Source organism: Lissotriton vulgaris, chromosome 10 (genome assembly GCF_964263255.1).
Source record: "Lissotriton vulgaris chromosome 10, aLisVul1.2, whole genome shotgun sequence".
NCBI classification, from domain to species: Eukaryota; Metazoa; Chordata; class Amphibia; order Caudata; family Salamandridae; genus Lissotriton; species Lissotriton vulgaris.
Window position 1 is genome coordinate 1,157,446,320 of NC_141698.1, and position 15,664 is coordinate 1,157,461,983.

General features: G+C 55.7%; 1 protein-coding gene across 2 annotated transcripts in view; it reads left to right on the forward strand.

Annotated features, from left to right (window-relative positions):
• Positions 1-15,664, forward strand: part of LOC147689507 (NXPE family member 4-like) — a 361,120-nt gene that overhangs the window by 71,199 nt on the left and 274,257 nt on the right. The gene's annotated exons all lie outside the window — the stretch shown is intronic.

Sequence of the window (15,664 nt, forward strand, 5' to 3'; positions counted from 1 at the left end):
AGGATAGTGACACAAACCCACACACACACACACACACACACGCACGCACACACACACACACACACACACACACACAGAAACAAGCAGACATGTACACAAAAGCATTCCACACATCCCCTGCACAATATTTCCTGAGAGTCCTGATTCTCTTCCTCTTTTTCTCACTTTTCTCAGACACAAAAACAGGCAGACGCAAGCAGGCACGCACACAGGCATAAGCACAGCCTCAGGTGGGATTAAAGCCACTTTAAAGTCCTTGCCTCCCGTGGCTTTCGTAATGCTCCTGTCCACGTGCGGCCTCCATACCTGTGTTTGCCTAAAGGCAGACAATAGTGTGAATGTGATGAGCCGCACAGGGCCCCCCATTGCCAAGAACAAGCCCATGACCAGCAGAGCATCCACCCTGTGCTAGAAGAGATACCTACCAGTGGCGGCTGGCCACACAGAGCAGGCAGGGCATGAGCAGGCCATCCACCCTGTGCTAGAAGAGATACCTACCAGTGGCGGCTGGCCACACAGAGCAGGCAGGGCATGAGCAGGGCATCCACCCTGTGCTAGAAGAGATACCTAGCCAGTGGCGGCTGGCCACACAGAGCAGGCAGGGCACGAGCAGGGCATCCACCCTGTGCTAGAAGAGATACCTAGCCAGTGGCGGCTGGCCACACAGAGCAGGCAGGGCATGAGCAGGGCATCCACCCTGTGCTAGAAAAGATACCTAGCCAGTGGCGGCTGGCCACACAGAGCAGGCAGGGCATGAGCAGGGCATCCACCCTGTGCTAGAAGAGATACCTAACCAGTGGCGGCTGGTCACACAGAGAAAGCAGGGCATCCACCCTGTGCTAGAAGAGATACCTAACCAGTGGCGGCTGGTCACACAGAGAAAGCAGGGCATCCCCCTGTGCTAGAAGAGATACCTAACAAGTAGCGGCTGGCCACACAGAGCAGGCAGGGCACGAGCAGGGCATCCACCCTGTGCTAGAAGAGATACCTAACCAGTGGCGGCTGGCCACACAGAGCAGGCAGGGCATGAGCAGGGCATCCACCCTGTGCTAGAAGAGATACCTACCAGTGGCGGCTGGCCACACAGAGCAGGCAGGGCATGAGCAGGGAATCCACCCTGTGCTAGAAGAGATACCTACCAGTGGCGGCTGGCCACACAGAGCAGGCAGGGCACGAGCAGGGCATCCACCCTGTGCTAGAAGAGATACCTACCAGTGGCGGCTGGCCACACAGAGCAGGCAGGGCATGAGCAGGGCATCCACCCTGTGCTAGAAGAGATACCTACCAGTGGCGGATGGCCACACCGAGCAGGCAGGGCATGAGCAGGGCATCCACCCTGTGCTAGAAGAGATACCTAACCAGTGGCGGCTGGCCACACAGAGCAGGCAGGGCACGAGCAGGGCATCCACCCTGTGCTAGAAGAGATACCTACCAGTGGCGGCTGGCCACACAGAGCAGGCAGGGCATGAGCAGGGCATCCACCCTGTGCTAGAAGAGATACCTACCAGTGGCGGATGGCCACACAGAGCAGGCAGGGCATGAGCAGGGCATCCACCCTGTGCTAGAAGAGAAACCTAACCAGTGGCGGCTGGCCACACAGAGCAGGCAGGGCACGAGCAGGGCATCCACCCTGTGCCAGAAGAGATACCTACCAGTGGCGGCTGGCCACACAGAGCAGGCAAGGCATGAGCGGGGCATCCACCCTGTGCTAAAAGAGATGCCTAACCAGTGGCGGCTGGCCACACAGAGCAGGCAGGGCATGAGCAGGGCATCCACCCTGTGCTAGAAGAGACACCTAACCAGTGGTGGCTGGTCACACAGAGCAGGCAGGGTGTTGGACAGGCCACATGAAGGTCTCGCTCCCTCCCCGCATGACAGAGCCCGGACATCAGCTCTCCAGGTGCTACCCACAGAAGCAACCCACACTCCGTCCCCTACGGGACTCCTACCCCCGGACATCTCTGTATCACGGGCCAGGGCCACCGTCAGCACCATTGCCCAGCCCGGCCGCCATCTTGGACACTGCACCACGAGGCCGCGTGGCCTCAGCTCGACCCCAACCCTGGGCCTGGCCAGGCCCCGACATCCCGGCACCACCATCCACCCAGGAGGTGAGCGGCCCACTTGGCAGGTCAATGGGAGAAAGAAGTGTCGATGGCTCTCCCCCGCCAGGTGCCGATCGCCCCCAGCCTCCCCGGGCGCTGGCTCCACCCCCCTGCTGGGTGTCTGGACTCCCTCATCCCGAACCTCCCGACCTCCAAGTGCGAGGGTCCGGACATCAAAGGCCGCCAGACCTATAACTGGAGCAGCTCCAGAGCAGGAAGGCAGTTGTATCCTGGAGTCGAGAGACACCGAGAAGAACTCATCCTTGACGGACTGCTGGCGCTGCCGCAGCCCTGCCTTGGGAACTGTCGTCCTGCCGCTGGCGCTGCCGCGGCCCTCTGCAACCTTCATCCTCGTCGGGACCTGCTGGCGCTGCCGCGGCCCGTTGTAACTACCATCTTCGTCGGGACCTGCTGGCGCTGCCGCGGACCGTTGCCACCTTCGACCACCCCGGGACCTGCTGGCGCTGCCGCGGCCCGTCCTTCAAGAACGCCGAGCTCGAAGATTGTGAGCTACCCATCATCTCATGGCAACTACCAGATTGGTAATAAGACTGTCCTGCTACCCCCTTTCCCATCCAAGAGACTAGAATCGAGGGGACCCCTGAGTCCAGACCTCCTTGTACCATTCTACCGTACCTCAAGATTGCTTATAAAGAACGTTAAATCTTATCTTTGTGTGGTGTCTATCTGTGGGGGGGAAGTTACTTGTCTGTACGATCGCTGGAGACGGCTCTCCCCGGAGACCTCTCCCCTTGTCCTCGGCCAACCCTCCAGGTCCCGTCTAACATTGGTAGCCAGCGGCGCGATCCGAACCAACGCGTAATCGTACAGAAAGCAACTCACCCCACGACTAAACCACAATGCCGGCCCAAGAGAGCGGGTCTACGGAGAAATTCCAAATGGACAAGCTGGAGGAGTACAACCATCGAGAATTAAAACAGTTTTGTATGGAACTGGGCATTGCTACCACCGGTCTGAGCACAAAAGATGACTTTAAACACGCCCTAGAATCATGGGCAGAGGCAAACACCGCTGGTCCCCGGGACCAACGCATCGAAGCACCGGAAACTAACCCCGCTCCTTCCGAAGAAAGGAGAACGGGTCTCTCCCGGGAAGAGATCCAAGAGCGAGAGAAAAACAGACTGCATGAATTAGAGTTGACACGGCTCAAAATGGATGGAGAACTAAAACTAGCGGAACAAAAATTGAACCTAGAACACTTACGGCTCCGAGAAGAGCGGGAGGAAAAACAAAGACAAAGAGAGCTTGAAGAAAAAAGACTGGCATATGAACACGAGCGCAAACTAGCAGAAATAGAACTACGTAGGCAAGGCAAGGACCTGGGGGTGCCCGAGCAACCACGCACCCCAAAAACTTCAGAACCAAAGGTCCACATTCCCAAAGATGTCGTCCGAGAGTACTACCGAAACGACGACATACAGCAGTGGTTCAAGGCCTATGAGATCGCCATGTCCTCTCACCGGATCGATCAAAGTGACTGGGGAGCCGGTCTATGGGGGAGGTTCGTCAATGAAGGCCGTGATGCCCTGTTACAGCTCCCGGATCATCAAATGACGTCCTATGATCACATGAAGGCCGCCCTCCTCACTCGATATGGGCTGACACCCGAAATGTACCGCCAGAGGTTCCGCGACTGCACCCGAATCCCGGGTACAACTTGGGAGGAATATGTGAACTATTTCAGCCGAGCCCTTGAGGGATGGATCAAGGGGAGCAACGTAACGACCTACGAGCAGCTTTTTAACCTTGTTGTGTGGGAGCACCGCTCCAACAACTGCTTTGTCGAGCTCAGGCAGCACCTCCTCGACAGTAAATTGACTGATCCACGGCAGCTCGCCGCCGAGGCTGACCGATGGGAAAGCACCCAAGTGGGCCGGGGTGGCCCGAACGAGCAGAACAGGAACAACCAAGGCCATCACCGTCCCCGAGGAGGAGGAGGAGGCCAGGGCCGGGGGAAAGACACCGTCCCGGCCGCTCCCGCTACCAGCACCCCACCCCCGGCCAGCCGGGGCAACCCCCCGATGCGCCCGGGGTTCAGAGCCAATGTCACGTGTCATCGGTGCCAGCGAGTCGGTCACTACGCCAATGACCCGAACTGCCCACAGAACCAGAGTCCGCGGCCCCGCCAGGTAGCGGCCGCCGCCCTAGGAGAAGAGCAAGTCTCCGAAGAGCAGGAAGAATACGAACGAGAGCAACAAGAGTGGGAACCGGCCGCCATGGTCCTGGCGTGCCTGGGGGGAAGAGACATGGTCCCGCGGGCTCCCCTACCCGCCAACACCAGAAAGTACAGTCAGTGGGTGAGCATAAATGGGCGCAAGGCCGAAGCCCTACGTGACACGGGGGCCAGTGTGACGGCCGTCCGCTGTCACCTGGTGACCCCCGAGCAAATAATACCGAACGTTCTCTGCCCCGTCCGTTCAGCCGACAATTCGGAGAGCATGTGTCTGATGGCCTGCGTCCCCTTCGAGTGGGGAGGAGTATCCGGCATGCTGAAGGTGACGGTCCGCGATGATGCCCCCGTGGACTGTCTCCTGGGGAACGATCTCGAGAGTTCCCCGTGGGCCGCCGTAGAAAGAAGAGAGCCCCTGGGGATGTTGGGCCTCCCGGACTGGGCGTGCGTAACCACCCGGTCCATGGCGGCCCGCGCCATCCCCCGACCAGAAGAACCCGAATGGCCAGCACCTCCTCCCCCGATCGCTCCAGTGGGGGACGCCGACACCGCCGACCCCCCGGAACAAACCCAAGAAGAACTCGCTCAGCCCCAGGATCTCCCAGACCTGGCTCAGTGGCGTCAAGAAGGGGGACCCACCCAGGAACATTTCCGTCAAGAGCAAAAGACATGTCCCTCCCTCGAGGGACTACGACAACAAGCCCTCGCCCAGAGCGCGTGAGATACCGCCGGGGCCCACTGGATCTATTGGGACAAGGATCTATTGTACAGCGAACAAAGAATCGCCGAGTTGGGGGCCAGTCGAGTGTTGCTGGTGCCCCTCCGTTTTAGAGACTTCCTGTTGAACTAGGCCCACGACGTCCCCCTGGCCGGACACTTGGGTCAGGACAAAACCTACAACCGCCTGGTGACCCACTTTTACTGGCCCAAAATGAGAAATGACGTACTCAACCACTGCCGGTCCTGTCCCACTTGTCAGGCCAGCGGGAAGAGCGGCCGCAAACTCAAGGCGCCCCTGCAGCCCTTTCCGGTGGTTACCACCCCGTTTGAAAAGGTGGGAATAGACATTGTGGGGGCCCTGGACCCCCGAACAGCACAAGGGCATCGATTCATCCTGGTACTGGTGGACCATGCCACCCGCTATCCTGAGGCCATCCCCCTTCGAACTGTAACAGCACCGGTGGTCGGCCGAGCCTTAATGGGGATCTTCTCCCGGGTGGGCTTCCCCCGGGAAGTCGTCAGCGACAGAGGCACGAACTTCATTTCAAAATACATGAAATCCCTCTGGCAGCAGTGCGGGGTCACCTACCGATTCACAACCCCCTATCACCCGCAAGGAAACGGACTGGTTGAGCGGTTCAACCGTACACTCAAGGGAATGATTATGGGGTTGGAAGAGCCCCTCCGCCGCCAGTGGGATGTGCTCCTCCCGTGCCTCCTCTTCGCCTACCGAGAAGTCCCTCAGAAGTCCCTCGGCTTCAGCCCCTTCGAACTCTTGTACGGACACCCTGTTCGAGGGCCCCTCAGCCTAGTCAAGGAAGGTTGGGAGATGGCCCCCCTGAAAACCCCTCTAGACGTCTACAAGTACCTCCTGACCCTCCGCAATCAGACCAGGCGGTTCAGAGAAAGCGCCAAAGCCAATCTTGAAGCCAGTCAGGAGGACATGAAGAAATGGTACGATCAGAACGCCTCCTCCATAGAGTTCGTACCTGGCCAGCAAGTATGGGTGATGTCCCCCACCGAACCTTGTGCCCTGCAAGATAAGTGGACGGGGCCCTTCAAGGTGATCGAGCGCAAGAGCCCCGTCACATATCTCATCGACATGGAATCTTCCCGGAACCCCCTCCGGGTCCTCCACGCCAACAGACTCAAACCCCACTTTGTGCGCTCGGAGCTCAGCCTACTGATGGCTACAGACAGTGGAGCGGAAGAAGACTCCGAGCCCCTCCCTGACTTACTGAGGACCCGTGAAAAAGATGGTTCGGTAGACGGGGTCCGACTGTCAGATGCCCTGACCTCAGAGCAGCGCCAAGACTGTCGGGCGCTCCTGCTGCAGTTCGCAGCCCTATTTTCCCTCACCCCAGGGGTCACCCCCTGGTGCTTGCACGACGTGGACACTGGGGACAGTCCCCCCATCAGACATCGGGCGTACCGAGTGCCAGATCGGGTACGTGCCTGCATCCAAGAACAAGTCTCCAAGATGCTCACACTCTGAGTCATCGAACCCTCGGACAGCCCCTGGGCCAGCCCAGTCGTACTGGTCCCCAAAGCTGCTGCCCCCGGCACCACCCCTGAGCTCCGATTCTGCGTTGACTATCGGGGCCTGAACGCTGTCACCCGGACCGACGCTCACCCCATTCCCCGAGCCGATGAACTGATCGACCGCATGGGGGCTGCCCGCTACCTCAGCATCTTCGACCTGACAGCGGGCTACTGGCAGATCGGCCTCACCCCCAGGGCGCAAGAACGGCCCGCATTCTCCACCCCGGATGGCCACTACCATTTCAAAGTGATGCCATTCGGCATGAAAAACGCTCCAGTAACCTTTCAACGCCTGGTGAACCAGGTATTGGCGGGCCTCGAAGAGTTCAGCGCCGCCTACCTGGACGATATCGCGGTTTACAGCCGCCACTGGTCAGACCACCTCCGCCACCTCCGAGAGCTCCTGCAGGCCCTCCAACAGGCCGGCCTCACAATCAAGGCCAGCAAATGCCAGATTGGCCAGGGGTCCGTGACCTACCTCGGACACCAAGTGGGGAGCGGTCTGGTGGCCCCCCTCCAACTCAAGATCGCTGCCATCCAGTCCTGGCAACCACCCATAACGCAAACCGAGGTCCGGGCCTTCTTGGGGCTCACCGGATACTACCGGCGGTTTGTGAAGGACTATGGCAGCATTGTGGGGCCCCTCACGGCACTTACATCTAAGAATCAGCCAAAAAGAGTCGACTGGACTCCCGATTGTCAAGCGGCCTTCGAGAAGCTGAAGGTCGCCATGTGCACCGCCCCGGTACTCCAGGCTCCCGACTACAGCCGGGAGTTCATCGTCCAGACTGATGCCTCCGACCATGGCATTGGGGCCGTCCTCTCCCAACTGAACACCGAGGGAGTCGACCAACCAGTGGCCTTCATCAGCCGACGTCTGTTGGCCCGAGAACAGCGCTGGAGCACCATCGAGAGGGAGGCCTTCGCAGTGGTATGGGCCCTCAAGAAGCTCCGGCCCTACCTCTTCGGTACCCACTTTCGGGTACAAACAGACCATCGCCCCCTGCAATGGCTAATGCAGATGCAGGGGGAGAATCCCAAACTCTTGCGATGGTCCATATCCCTGCAAGGGATGGACTTCACTGTGGAACACCGCCCTGGCCAGGATCATGCCAACGCGGATGGCCTGTCACGATTTTTTAGGCCTCGACGAGGAGAGTCCCCAAGAAGATGGGTGACTCTCCCCGCCTTCAGCTGGGGGGGACGCATGTTGGACAGGCCACATGAAGGGCTCGCTCCCTCCCCGCATGACAGAGCCCGGACATCAGCTCTCCAGGTGCTACCCACAGAAGCAACCCACACTCCGTCCCCTACGGGACTCCTACCCCCGGACATCTCTGTATCACGGGCCCGGGCCACCGTCAGCACCATTGCCCAGCCCGGCTGCCATCTTGGACACTGCACCACGAGGCCGCATGGCCTCAGCTCGACCCCAACCCTGGGCCTGGCCAGGCCCCGACATCCCGGCACCACTATCCACCCAGGAGGTGAACGGACCACTTGGCAGGTCAATGGGAGAAAGAAGTGTCGATGGCTCTCCCCCGCCAGGTGCCGATCGCCCCCAGCCTCCCCGGGCGCTGGCTCCACCCCCCTGCTGGGTGTCTGGACTCCCTCATCCCGGACCTCCCGACCTCCAAGCGCGAGTGTCCGGACATCAAAGGCCGCCAGACCTATAACTGGAGCAGCTTTAGAGCAGGAAGGCAGTTGTATCCTGGAGTCGAGAGACACCGAGAAGAACTCATCCTTGACGGACTGCTGGCGCTGCCGCAGCCCTGCCTTGTGAACTGTCGTCCTGCCGCTGGTGCTGCCGCGGCCCTCTGCAACCTTCATCCTCGTCGGGACCTGCTGGCGCTGCCGCGGCCCGTTGTAACTACCATCTTCGTCGGGACCTGCTGGCGCTGCCGCGGACCGTTGCCACCTTCGACCACCCCGGGACCTGCTGGCGCTGGCGCTGCCGCGGCCCGTCCTTCAAGAACGCCGAGCTCGAGGATTGTGAGCTACCCATCATCTCATCGCAACTACCAAATTGGTAATAAGACTGTCCTGCTACCCCCTTTCCCATCCAAGAGACTAGAATCGAGGGGACCCCTGAGTCCAGACCGCCTTGTACCATTCTACCGTACCTCAAGATTGCTTATAAAGAACGTTAAATCTTATCTTTGTGTGGTGTCTATCTGTGGGGGGGAAGTTACTTGTCTGTACGATCGCTGGAGACGGCTCTCCCCGGAGACCTCTCCCCTTGTCCTCGGCCGACCCTCCAGGTCCCGTCTAACACAGGGCATGAGCAGGGCATCCGCCCTGTGCTGGAAGAGATACCTAACAAGTGGCGGCTGGCCACACAGAGCAGGCAGGACATGAGCAGGGCATCCAATCTGTGCTAGAAGAGATACCTAACCAGTGGCGGTTGGCCACACAGAGCAGGCAGGGCATGAGAAAGGCATCCACCCTGTGCTAGAAGAGATACCTAACCAGTGGCTGCTGGTCACACAGAGCAGGCAGGGCATCAAGCAGGGCATCCCCCTGTGCTAGAAGAGATACCTAACCAGTGGCGGCTGGCCAAACAGAGCAGGCAGGGCACGAGCAGGGCATCCCCCTGTGCTAGAAGAGATACCTAACCAGTGGCTGCTCGTCACACAGAGCAGGCAGGGCACGAGCAGGGCATCCATCCTGTGCTAGAAGAGATACCTACCAGTGGCGGCTGGCCACACAGAGCAAGCAGGGCATGACCAGGGCATCCACCCTGTGCTAGAAGAGATACCTACCAGTGGCGGCTGGCCACACAGAGCAGGCAGGGCATGAGCAGGGCATCCACCCTGTGCTAGAAGAGATACCTAGCCCGTGGCGGCTGGCCACACAGAGCAGGCAGGGCATGAGCAGGGCATCCACCCTGTGCTATAAGAGATACATAGCCAGTGGCGGCTGGCCACACAGAGCAGGCAGGGCATGAGCAGGGCATCCACCCTGTGCTATAAGAGATACATAGCCAGTGGCGGCTGGCCACACAGAGCAGGCAGGGCATGAGCAGGGCATCCACCCTGTGCTATAAGAGATACATAGCCAGTGGCGGCTGGCCACACAGAGCAGGCAGGTCATGAGCAGGGCATCCACCCTGTGCTAGAAGAGATACCTACCAGTGGCGGCTGGTCACACAGAGCAAGCAGGGCATCCACCCTGTGCTAGAAGAGATACCTAACCAGTGGCGGCTGGTCACACAGAGCAAGCAGGGCATGACCAGGGCATCACTAGCGCCAAGGGGCCCCCGCCAGAGGACAGGCCAGGCGTGAGCAGGAGTTCAAAGTCAAAGTCAAAACAAGCTTTATTCGATCGTTAAAATCATAAAAGCAGAGTCAAACAAAAAAAGACAGTGTCACATTTCATCAGTTTTAAAAAGACATTAAACATTAGTAACAGTATTAAATACATACAAACATTTTAAAAAATGGGCATACTAAAAAACAGTTAAAAGCAATAAGAAAGAACACGTTGTATTCAGTCACCCGCCATGTTATTCGTGGATAGCTTCCAGGTCTTAACACGCATGGCAGCTACCAGAAAGCTAGCAACCCCGAAAATTACCTTTGTGGTTCCTGATAGCTGTAAGTAAAGGAGAGCTGGGCGTACTTGTAGGAAACCCACAACTCTTAGAATTGGGGCTAAGAACCGCCTTCTGCCCTCCTTAAAGTGGTCACAGAACATTACAAAGTGCATAAGAGACTGCTCTGAGAAGTTGTCGCAGCTACAAGGGTTCAGTGTGTCAGGTGCCCCCCACCCTGGGAAGTCACCCGGGGAGTATTGTATGACGTTGAACCTGAATCTGATAAGGAGGTGGCGATGGAATGGTTTGCTAACAATTCTTAAATAGGTTTCTAGGGAGGGGGTTGTTAAGAGCAAAAAATTTGCTCTAACTTTTGGCTTAATTAATTCCTCCTCTTCCCTCGCCTGATACGCCCTAGACAGAAAATGATCCTTAATCCATTTTACATCTCCTTTGACTATATTGTTCGGGTATTTGTAGAGATCTTGCCTGCCCATTTTATTCATTGTGTTCCTAATGTATGCTAGCCATGGGATTTTGGATACCTACGCCATACAATCCTTAAGTTACAGTGGTTCAAAGGGATTTCATCGTTTAACCAGATTTTTGCCCAATAAACCAAAGTAGCCGATTGCAACTCATCAGTAACATAGCCTATGCCTAACTCCGTGTGCAGGGAGGAAACTGGAGTGGATTGTGGAACTCCTAGCAGTGTTCTGAGGAAAATATTCTCCGCAATCTGTATTTTACCTTGTGACGAAAAGCCCCACAAGGGAGCACCATACATAGCTATGGACAGGCATTTTGTCTTGTATATTTTCAAGAGTGCGTCCATGGGGCGTGAGCCTAATCGCTTTGCAAAGCTCATTAGAGCTGAGGTTGATCTCTTGACTGCCAGGCTTTTTGCATTTAATTGGGCGGTCCAAGAGCCCCCCTCTTCAAAAATGACACCCAGGTCAGTAAAAACTGGTACCCTGGTCACCCCCTCACCAGTGCAGGTAAACGTCTTCAGTTTTTGTGTTTTCGTGCGTTTCCCTGCCACCATTATATGGGACTTTTAGTTATTGATCGGCAGGTCGAGTGAAACCATGAACTCCCCAAAAGCGTCGAGAAGCTTCTGCAACCCGACCCCGGTGCGGGCTAAAAGCACCGCGTCATCCGCGTATAATAGTACAGGCACCAGGGAGTCCCCCACACGAGGGATGTCAGGTGTTGAGTCCTCCAGATATTTGCCCAGTGAGTTGATATAAAGGGTGAAAAGGAGGGGGGCTAAAATGCAACCCTGTCTAACACCCCTTCTAGAACGGAAGGGCCGGATGCAGCTGCCCTCCCGATCTATTCTAATGGAGGCTGACAAGTCTGAGTGAAGTGAAGCTAAGAAATTGACAAGCGATGGGTCAATACCCAGGCTGGCCAGTTTGGCCCATAACTTGGTTTGATTGACCAGGTCAAAGGCCGAGGAGAGGTCCGTGAAGGCCAGGTATAAATTACCCTCCTTGGCCTTGGTGTATTTTCCGACCAGCATGAGGCGGTTTAGACACTGGTCCATGGTTCCTCTCCTGGCCCTAAACCCATACTGCAGGTCTGATAGGACCCCCTGCTCCTTTATATAATCCTCCAATCTATGTAAAATTACTCTGCCCAGAATTTTGACAGCTGAGTCAATCAATGATATCGGCCTGTAACAGGCCGAGTCTGTTCGGGAGCCTTTCTTGTAAATGGGAATGATGGTCGAAGAGGACCATGATTTGGGAAACCCAGCTGTACAGGAGGAATTAAAGACATTAGTGAGTATACTAGCCCACATGTCCAGGGGGGACCTATAAAGATCTGCGGGGACGCCATCTGGGCCCGGGGCCTTACATTTCGTCATCTCCAAAATGGCCCTAATAACCTTGTGCTCACTAAACTGCAGGGGGACAACAGGGACCGTGGGCCGGTATAGACTGTCTGGTGCTAGAGACTCTTCACTGTTATATATTTGGCTGAAGTGGGCTGCATCTCGCTTGAGTTCATCAGGTTCAGATTAGGATTAGCGCTGGGACGCTCCAGGGCAGCCATGCGCTCTACAAGTCCAAAATAATATATATAAATATATAACCCAATCTTCCTCAGGGATCACACAATCCATGATAGAGTTTCCCTCCTCCGAGAAATAGGAATGATTGATCACAGCCCAGAATTTGGAACTATCTCTCAAGATGTTAATTGATGTGAGATTGACCCAAGCCTCATCTTTTATGGATTTTTTCCGGTTATTAATGGTTAGTCTGTAGAGTTTCCTGCTCTGAATGACACGCTCCCGATTTCTCGGCTGCTGTTTGAGGGCCTCCATAAGCCCCTTATGTGCTTGTGAGCATTCCCTATCGAATCACCTTGGGCGAGTGGTTTCCGCCTGCTTCTTTCTAAGCGTCAGATCATGACTTACTTGCGTGCAAATTATAGTAAAAGATTTAATAATCTCATTATCGGCTGCCGAACTATCTGTGCATATTGCCAAGTCTCCATGAATATTTTCTTTAGATGCTGAATGAATGTGTCCGGAACCACCTTGGACCAGTTTAACCTTCTACCCCAGTCCTTTGGTACAATGGGATCACTACAACAACCCAGACGTTCAACCTGGGTTGCTTTGTTGCTCCCACTGTTTAAAGTTAAGATCTAGGGGTTATGGTCACTAAAGGCGGAAACCTTGACTTCCAGGGAGGATACTGCGTCGAGTAGTCCCGCTGAGATAAAGATGTAATCGATGACAGTGTTTGCATCTCTACCTATGAACGTCGGTGCCCTATTCTCCCCCTCGTGTCCAGCTATTTCAAACAGATTTAGGGCAGCAAGTAGTTCTTCTAATGCCATCCCCTGCGGTGTGTGTTCAAAATGGGGACTGGTAGCGCCCGGGGGTGCCAATTGTTGTTTAGAGAAACAATCCCGTCCACAGGGGTGCATGTTAAAATCTCCCATGAGCAAAATTTCGAATAGAGCTGTTTGATGTGACTTGTAATGAAAAAGAAAAGAGGATAAGGACCTTAGGTGTGTGTTCCCAGATACCTTGTCCGGTGCATTGTAAAAATTTACGATTAAAATTTTAGGGAGTTTGGGCCTGACCTATTCTACACACAAAGTGCTATCCGCTGATGATTCTATTGTCTTCATGGAGCCTGGCAGGTTGATAGAGGTAATTGTGTACAGGCCGCCTTTGGGTCTCCCTCCCAGCCCAGGGATCGCTTTAGCTGAGAAGCTACGATAACCATTTAGATAAAAATTGCCATTCATGTCCCACGTTTCCTGGAAACATATAATATCGTGGTCAATTATAAAATGAACCCATCTATCATCCAGTGATTTCCTCCTTAGCCCCGCTATGTTCCAGCTGAGTATCTTAAGTTTATAGGATTGATTGGCTGGAATGGGATTCTCCTGTCTAGTCGGTTGTGTGGGTAGTTGTCAGTCCACCAGGTCCAAGCTAGAAGGGTTAGCAAGTAGTGAGAACCTATTGCTTAACACAACAGGTCCCGCCTGAGTTTCAACTAAGTGATCAGGGGCCTTGTGTACGGTGGTGGCAAACTTATCCCCCGCCCGCAGGAGAGCCTGTTGTTCTTGATAGGAATAGTGTCTCACTTCCCCTGGCCTTCCTGTATGTCCTAATGATGTCGGAGTGTACCTGGGACGTGGTTTAGACTGTCGAAGGAATGGGGGTGGATAGAAGTAGCCTAATGGCAGGGGTCTAATACCTGCGCCATCTAGCTCAGATCCATCCCAGAGTAGTGTATCAGCCATGTTAGGACTGTTAAAGTTTACAATCACACAGTCACCAATGATGCACTTCTCCCTTCGCCCCACCCATTCCACCCTTCTAGCAGCTATGATATTTCCCCCCACATCCAAACTTCCACTACTGAACTGTGTACACCATCTTCTGGTTCTGTTCAGTAGGTCCTGTTCTGATTCCCTCTGATTTATATTAAGACGTGGGATTCCAGTTAAGATTACAACTAGGGGTGCTGCATCAGTCGGGAGATCCACTGTGTTGGTATATCTGGCATTCCTCCCACTATTTCTTTGCTCCTTGACCAGTGGTTTCACTCCTCTGTCCTCAGGCACAGCCCCCAACTCTGGGATCGTATGTACCTCCCCCTGAGATCTTGTGCCTTTGGAAGGATTTGTGTATGTTGTATGGCCTTGGCTAGTAGCCTGCATTGGAGAGCCCATGATCACCTCCTGACTACCAATCAATTCAGGTTTATCTGGGGCCTGCTTCCCCTCAGAGTGGGACTTTAGGTCTTTTAGGCAGTTGTCAATACGTTCACATTTATGTAGAATATTTTCAACACATTGTTTCAGATTGTCCACACTGTCCTTTGCAATATTTACCAGTAGTGGTTCCAGGCGGGATTCAAATAGTTCTTCCACCACATCTGCCAAGTTAGCGTGGTAACCCTGGGTGACTGTAATGTCTGCTTTGGGTGTCGGCAGTTTGCAGGGTTTATTTCCACGGGGTTTTGTGTTTTTTTGCGTGGGGGGTTGCTGCGTCTCCGGTGATACAGCCTTACTGCTGTTTTCAGGAGGTAACTGGTTATCCGTACAAGCGGATAGAGAGGTCACCACGAATATGTTAGGTTCAAGTGGGATAGAGCGAACCATTTCTGGCTGTGACTGTACTTCAAGTTCAACCGGGAGGTCCCTAGTGGCCACATCAGCCTGGACAAGTCCCAATTCTTTCTCGGCGTTAGCAATTTCATTGCTCAAGGCCCCCACCGCTGAGGTAAGATATGAAATGATAAACTCTGATTTTCGTGGGACTTTGGCTTTCTTTCCTTCACCGCCCTTCATTACAAGTTTGCGTTTCCCCATTGCGCTGGACAGAGTAACTGGCCCTGCCCTGCCTCTTCCTGCCCCTGACGGCCTAAGACGGCCCGCCCTTGTCCTGGGCTTCTCCCGGGCGCGCCCGCGCGCGTCCCACGGGACGAGGGACTGGCGTTGCCTTTATGCGCCTCTTGGAGCTGGTGAGGGCGTCACTGGTGGTGGGAGGGGCCCCGGCGGAGCCAAGCCCGGCCGGGAGACAGGCGGGGCAAGGCCCGGCCCTTAGCTGGTGGTGCTGCAGTGGAGCAGAGCCCGGCCGTGAAGATTCAAGGTAGCGTTTGTGTACCCCACCTGTTCTCTGTCCTGGCGCTGCCTTTATGCGCCTCCTGGCGCTGGTGAGGGCATCACTGGTGGTGGGAGGGGCCCCGGCGGAGCCAAGCCCGGCCGGGAGACAGGCGGGGCAAGGCCCGGCCCTTAGCTGGTGGTGCTGCAGTGGAGCAGAGCCCGGCCGTGAAGATTCAAGGTAGCGTTTGTGTACCCCACCTGTTCTCTGTCCTGGCGCTGCCTTTATGCGCCTCCTGGCACTGGTGAGGGCATCACTGGTGGTGGGAGGGGCCCCGCCGGAGCCAAGCCCGGCCGGGAGACAGGCGGAGCAAGGCCTGGCCCTTAGCTGGTGGTGCTGCAGTGGAGCAGAGCCCGGCCGTGAAGATTCAAGGTAGCGTTTGTGTCCCCCCCTATTCTCTGTCCTGGTGCTGCCTTTATGCGCCTCCT